Consider the following 8,260-nt stretch of genomic DNA (forward strand, 5'->3'; position numbering starts at 1 on the left):
GTGTGGATAAAATAGCAAAGAAATCACCTCTGGGTCTGAACTGACTGCTTTTGAAGAAGACATTGAGATGCTTCTAAAAGCCAGATTTTTGTTTAGATTCCTTGCTAGTCTGACACTGCACCTAAGGGGGTGGGAGAGAATAACATGTATTCCACATGCTGAAGATTAGGGGCAAATAAAAAACTTGGGGTTTTTTCCTAGATTTCCCCCAAGATTCTGTCCTTAGCATTCTAGGACTTTATTTCTTTGAAACTGCAGACTTTTTATGACTTATGGACTTCAGTATCGATTAGTGAGAAATTAAATCCTTGGAATCCTGAACAATTAAGTGTTATTGTCTCTAACAAAAGTTAGCAACACCAAATTCCACTGGCCCAGAAGAACACACCCGTTAACACACAGTTATCCCAAACTGTAAACTGACTGTCCAGCAAACAGAGCTTAATCAGGAGGCAGAGAGCAATAAGCTGTTTGAATACAATTCAAATTAAATGAAGAAAGTGTAGATCTTAGTAAAATCTGTGCTGAAGGCTGCACTGAAGAAAATAAATACTTGGTTGAAATATCTGGTAATTCTGCATTTAAATTGTACTTTGGTGTAAGATTTCAGGTTTAAAGTAAGCCCAAGTGAGTTTTCATGAAGCAACAGATAAACTACAATAAGCCAGTACTAAGGCAGACACATGAAAACATTATTTTTAGTAAAAGAATTATGGCAACTGCAGACTCCCTCATTCCTTGCTCACTAATAAGTACTCCAATTGACTACAGAAGACCATGCACTAAGGCCTAAAGAGGCACTAAAGCCTCTTAACTATCAAATAATGCACAGTCTGACAAATTACATAAAAGTAACAGAATTAAAATGGGTTTGCAGCTGGGTAATACGTGGTTGTTCAGCCTACATCCAATCAGATAAAATAAGGTGAGCACGGAGCTCCTATTTTATGCATACTAGTATCTTCCTCCTATTTCTAGAACTTCTGTGGTTTTAGACCTACTTTTAAAGGAGGAAAAGGAGAGGTCTAGGGTTAGCTATTGTTTCTTAGCTGGCCTAAACTGACCAGGAGTTATCTGTACGTGTTTGTGTATTTCCTTTGCTGACTGGAGCACCAGCCAGGGTATCTGATGAAGGTGCAATAGTACCTGCAGGAATTAAACTAGGAAAGCCAGAAATAAGTAGTTTTATCTAAATACATATAACAGCACCCCAGAGACTTTTCTGCAACAATCTGTATCTACCTTCCAACACAAAAATGGTAAATGTGGTGGAAATGGTAGAAAGGTGAGTGTGTGTTGAGTGGGATCCATGTCTGCATTTTGTTTTCTCCACATCATCTGCACAGAAAACAGTAACTTGAGAAACTCTGTTCAGATTGGTGCTTATTTCTCAGAAAACAATTACTTCAATCTAATTTATCTCATGAAATTTCTATAAAACTTCTTTTTAAAAACTAAAAAACTAAATCATTTTGAAAGTTTTCTATTAGATCTCCTCCCAACCTTTTATTTTAGAAATTGTTGGCTTAACTACAGTGAAAAACTTTCTGGGAACATACTGATTACATTAAAATTTGTGGCATAATAGTTTAATTACTTTGTTTCAGCAATATTCCAGCATTTTACAATTATTTTATCATGCCAAATGCTGTGCTCTATTTCTATTGATTTAAATAGTTCAGATTGAAGGAAATTTGGTCACAGTATCTAATTTTTCAAATGTTCTTAAATGTTTAAATTTGAATTACACAAAATAAACTAAAAGAACCATGGAACATCCATTAAAACATAGTCTTTTTCAACATACTGGTTTTTTGCTTCCTCTTTCTTGTACAATCTCTAGTTCTTATCATACCTATTGTAACCCAATAAATATAAAATAACAATATTGTATCTTTTTATTCTGATTTCTCCAATAATTCTGTAAGAAAATATTCTGAAAGGACAGAAAACCAGATGAAATTGTGGGAATGAAAATCTGTAACACTGGACACTACAGTTGCAAAGCACAGTAATAAAATGATAAAAGGTACCAAGATACAGAGGAACACAAGAGAGAAGTGAAAAGATAACAGACCTTGGAGAATTCTGCCTGTGTTCCACTTTCTGTCAGTCAAAAATCTTGTCATGTTTGAGGTTCACATCTGCAGCAGTTCAGCTGTCTTTCCATATCTCTTTACCATTGTCATGACACTTACAGCTTTTGCTGGTGACAGATCTGTTTCAACTGTTCAAGTAAACATCAGGATGTTAGTGGCAGCCAAGCTACACTACAGAAACAAAACATCCTCAAACCTTAGAAGCCATTTTATTGTCAAAAGTTATAATGCCATTTTGGCAATACAGTTATGATTTCAGTTGATCCTCATGAGTGTTTGTCATTCAAATCCCTTGTTTCTTCCAAAGAAACTGCAGCCTCAGTGTGAGTAAATCTGTTATCAACAGAAACACAGAATGACTGTTGAAGGGTATTGCTTCATTCTGGAACTGACCACTCTTTTTTTTGCCTTTGTTTTCTGTCTGGTATTACGCACAGCATTTCCCACAAAGTGTTTAAGTAATAAAATAGTCCTGCTTATTTTAATATGGGCAACATACCTAGAGCAGAACCAAATGAAGTACTATGGGGTAATGTCTATCTTTGGCTACAATGGTTATATAATATATCATAACCTATTTTCCCCTGTCTACCCTTCTTGTTTCTGTGGTAGACTAAAGTCAGTAAAAAGTGTTTGTGCAGGACCTCCTGTGAGAACAAAGTGTCGATCTACATCTCTGCCTCCTACATATGAACAATGATTAGCTCTTTGAAAGTCATTCACCCATGACCCAAACCTTTGAAAGCTGACTGCAGCAGTACAACCCCAGCAGGAACGAAAATTGCTTTTCCACAGTTCATAAAAATCCTCCTTGACTGAATATTCTGATCTAGAGGAGATGCTGTCAAGACATTTTTATCTGTAGCCAGTACCAGTGTGCCCAGCCAATAAGCATGCCAAATGCTGCTGTTTATTTCTTCAGTCCTCTGTCTTTCATCATGTTTTACCAGTGGCTTTAGGAACCAGTAAGGATAGCAAACACACAAGACCTCAAATAAATACTTGTATGTAATGTGTCCATATAAGAGCAGTTGTGTTTAAAGAAAAAGGTCAGCTTTAACCCCAGGTTTACCCATATAGAGGTTTACCCTCTCCACTGACACCACAGCACTCAGAGAGAGAAGGTAGGCAAGAGTGGGAAGCTGGTGGCACTCCATTCCATCAGGATCCAGGATTTCTGCACTTTTCATGATTAATATTCACCTCTCACATTATGGTAGGTGTACTAGCATTAAGAAAAGCCTCACTAAAATATATTCTTGTATCCATGAATGAGTTTCATTCCATTATGCCTGACAGTATCATCATCATCATCATCATCATCATCAAGGTCCATTACGCAGGTCATTTTCACATTTGTCTCTTTATGTTACACAGTTCTACCAGAGGCATATTCTACTAGTGAGTATTTCTTGATCAGGAAAAACTGGGTAATAACTGGTGAAAAGTCACATATTTGTACAAACAAAAGAAAGAAAATAAATAGCTTTGTCAGTAAATGTTCCATTCAATGGCTAAAAAAAAAAAAAAAAAAAAACAAACAAAAAAAAAACAAAAAACCCTCAAAACCAAAAACACAAAAACAAAACCACAACCCCCCCACTCCAAAAACAAAAAACAAACAAACAAACAAACAAACAAACAAAAAAAAAAAAAAAAAAAAAAAAAACAAACCAGAAAAACAAACAAAAAACCCTCAAAGCTTGAAAAGAAAAAAGCTTACTGCCTGGTAACCAGGAATCAGTGCTAAGCTTCACTTCAATAATGTGAGAGAGAGGTTAGGAGGAGACTTGGGGATAGAAAATTTGAGGGGAGGAGGTTGCTTCTGACTGCATGCTGTGAAACTGCTGTGTACTGGAGAAAGTCAGGTTCTGGTCTACTGACAGGTGGTACAAAGATAAATTAAGATACATACTCAAGGGAAATGTTGAGAAAATGTTAAATATTTAATATATACTTTTGACACATTATTCCTTATTGATCATTAGACCATGTAGTTTCAAGATTTCAGACTGGCACTTATACTGGTGCACACTACTATGGATTAAGACACTCTTTTGGGATTCTGGATTTTCCCTGGGACTGAAAGGAAAGATTTGGTGGCAACTCAGACATGTATAATTTAGAGTGTCTAAGTGGAAGTCACAGCTGTATCTGACCCATATAATAACCACTGCACATATTTTTGTCTCTAGGATATCACTCATGAAAAGATCAAGATAATCCTATTAATCTTTCACATCTTTACTTACATTAAACTGATTAATAATTGAAAACAATTTAGAATTAATTAGAACATAAAGATTTATGCATATATATGCATTTAGAACAATTTAGAATACATATTTATATTAAAAAACCACTGATACAACTAATGTAGGGGTGCTGATTTATATCCAATTAATTGTAGCTTAATGAAATCCATGTTGCCTCATGCTTCAATTAACTCAGCCTTCTTTTCCTCTTTACATTTGCAGTTTTGCTTGTAAGTAGAACAAAGTTATTTCTGAGAAAGAAAAATATTAGCATTGTAATTAGAAAGTGGTTTTTTGATACTTAGATTAGAAAATGTAATACTAATAACATATTCCAAAATATAAATGGTCTGAACTTTAGTAATTTATGGCTCTAATTTGACAAATCTTTCTGAAATAGAATATAGGGACATACATAAAAATAAAAAAAAATTAAAAACCCTCACATTTCTTTTTAACCTTGCTGAAGGAAAAATATCAATTATCTGGTTGTCAAAATCTTTTTGGGTCATTATTTCTACAAGATTTTCAGCCAAACTTGCTCAAGCTAGTACATCTTTTTTGCTCAAATATGTCTGTGCCAGTTTTCTCAAAAAACATTTGCTGCTTTTCTGTTTCCAGGGGAGAAGAGGGTGCATCAGCATCATGCAGTCCCCACAGTTCTCACACATCAAATATTCTTAGACTCCTGTCATGATATTTCCAAGATGATGATAGCTACAAACATCCTACTCCAAGCAGATCAGAGCTGCACAGTTTGAAGGCAGCTCACAAATGAGCCATCCAATGGCCAAGCAGGGAAGCGCTGGAAGGCAGCATCAGTGTGCATGTCACAGCAAATGAGAACAGAGCTGACTCAGACAGACATAAATGACCCTCCCAAACCACAAAGGTAATGGAAAGCAAGACAGTCCTGTGCACCACTGTTATAGATAAAAACGAGATCAAGCCGAATTAAATATGATTAAAATGAGCGATATTTATTTTGCGACCGAAACACGGTCCTCGATTGCCACAATCAAAAAGGACAATGCCGAGCCCGGGGTCGGCATCGGGTGAACACACAATGATTCGAACTCTATCGCTCCGAATCCCCAAATGTTCACACACCCGCTTTGGTTAGTCCAGTTTTTACGCAGTTTTTCCTTGCCCGGAGCGGAGATCTTTGTCTTCTCTTGTCGTTCAGCATAGTCATGTAGTTTTCTTTCACTGCGTTGAACTGGACAAAACCATATCGTGGGAGATGATGAATTCTCATGAAGGCAAGTTCAGGTTTACAGGAAGATGGAATTGAGATGTAACTTGCAGATTTTGGTTTACTGGAAATGGGCATTCAGATGTACTTTTCTTGATGGCTCTGATTACCTTAATTGTGGGTGCTTATCGGGCTCTTAATTTTGGGTGCTCTCTGGACAGAGCCATCTTCACCACGGCTAGGTCTATTGTCTTGCCAACCCTAGCTCTTTAGCTTTTGTTGGATGTTACAGTGTTGTGATTAAGCAATCCCTGTTCCCCTTTTGCAGCTTTTGGTTTTTAAGTTTTTTATTACTTACTCATACAGACATTGCTTATTTTACATTAATTTACAACTTTACACGAATTACATTATATTATATATCACAACCACTAATCAGTCTCTCAGTCTCTGATAAAGGAAGGAAGTACTGCTGGTGTGTTAAGTGCCACTTCTAAGGATGTCCTCTAACACAGAACACTTTGCAGCATTAATTAATTTGGTACTACACATAACAATATATTGTACGCTGTTTTGCTTTCATCCTCACAGCCTGCACTGCGTTCCATGCATTGTGATTTCCAGCTCTGTAGGTCTTTGTGGTAGAGGTAGTAAAATATGAGTCATATCTACCACCCTAACTGAGGTTCTCTGACGGTGTCCTGGTTTGAAAGACAGGTGTTTGCTAAGGAAGGCAGGAGCCTCTATTGAAATGGAAAATGTAAACTCCTCATACAACCTGACACCCTGTCAGTCAGGGTGTTGGTAGCAGTCCCATTAAATGGTGGCTGCAGTCCTCCTGGAGCGGTAGATGTGGCTTTGTTGAAGCAATGATCCTGGAGAAGGGTGTAGTTTTCCTCTGAAAGTCTAGTGGTGATGAAGATGGGCCTGGTCTTCCTCTGGGAATCCAGTGGAAAAGTCACTGACTGTGCTGTTCAAAATCTCAGATCATATTTAGGTAGGAATGCTCGGCTCCTCCCCCTGGCTGGAGCATCTCACAATTTTATCAGTCATGCAGTGGGACTCAATGGCCAATTAACAGAAGATATCTCCGCGGAGGGAGGATGGGTTGTGAAAAAGATAAAGATCACTTCCCCACCTGGTTTCAAGGGACGTGACATAATACATCCTGCATTGCAACCCAAGACAGATGGTTAACACCCGACAATACAACATCACCACTGCGGTTGTCGGATGTGTTGGATGTAGGGTCGGACATGGAGCAGCTGAAAAGATGGGTGGGGTATTTAAGTTGAGTATCTGGAGGTCATCCAGCTGCCTGCATCAACAAAAGCTTGCCATCAGTCACCACATCATGGCTCCGCTTCTGTGCCCTACTGGTGATCACCAAAAACGAGTGAAAAAATAGATACAACAAGTCTAAACGTCTGTTCTTATAGAGCCATAAACTTCATCCTGTTATTGAAACCAGTAGAAGTTATAAAAATATTTCCATCAAGTACTGGATTATCAATGCCTCTCAGAAGCATTCGCTCAAAAAGTTAAAATTCCATTCATTTTAAGACATTGGTGTTGGTAGCAATAGAAGTAACTAATTAAAATTTCATAGGATATTTAATATCTGATTGTTTGCTCAGTTGGGAAAAACAACTTTCTAACTTTGAGCCTAACAGAATGTACTGGACGTCACCATGTAATATCACACTCAGGCAACTCTGATAAGAAATACCCAGAATCACTGCTCCAATTTCTGTAATCTGCTGTCATTACATGAAGCAACTCCTGCCTTGTAAATGCAAGACAATAAATCTAAGATGAGAGCAAATCTTTTCATACTGCAATTCCAGTCGCAGCAGCAGCTGTTTTGCCACATGAGCACACCCGCCAGAAATAAACTAATAATCCACAGCAACTCTGGCACCAATGACAGCATCAATCTTTATAGAGGAAAACATGAAATTGCTTACAGCAAAGATTCACTTGAGCTAGAAAATTCACTACTTGGAATCCTCCACTACAAATAAAATGATACAGAGGGTGTAACCTGCAAATAATTTAATAGAAACACAACTGTCTAGAGATGAGACTAATGTAAAAATGAGCACACCTCAGTAACAGTGAAAATGTGATTATCAGGATATAGAAATTCAAATACAGGAAATCAAATATAATCTGCAGAAAGATTCTAAAGTGTTTCTGAAAGAGCTGTAACAAAATTGATGGAAACAATAGAATGAAAAAAGGTGAAGAGAGTATTTTTAATCTTGACATAAGTATACTCAGGACAAAAAAAAATAATTAAGAGTAGTATTAGCAATGAGGAAAGCATTTTTTTTTTTTTTTAATGAAAACAGGGCACATTTTATCACAATTGGTGTATTTGTGTCAAGCTAATAAATGACTAATGAATAAAAGACCTTACTAGCATTCCTGGGAACTATCAATTGCTACTTGGCCAAAAGCAAAACATCTGCTGCCTTTAAGCAAGACAAAGTCTGTAGGGAAATGTATGGCTTTGGGTTAGAATAGCTGTGCTTAGCTGGGGAAAAAAAACAAAATGTAAGGAAAATTAATCCACAAACACCAGAGGTTTATGTCCAAAAAGGAGACAGAGGAGTCCTTTTTGCTTTATTCGAATAAAGGGAGAGGCCATGGGGCATTCCCCTGGGATCTCTCGAATTTTTGGAGGACGCAGCCTCCCTTTTTATCCT

The sequence above is a fragment of the Oenanthe melanoleuca genome, chromosome 2, assembly GCF_029582105.1.
Source record: "Oenanthe melanoleuca isolate GR-GAL-2019-014 chromosome 2, OMel1.0, whole genome shotgun sequence".
Lineage (NCBI taxonomy): Eukaryota > Metazoa > Chordata > Aves > Passeriformes > Muscicapidae > Oenanthe > Oenanthe melanoleuca.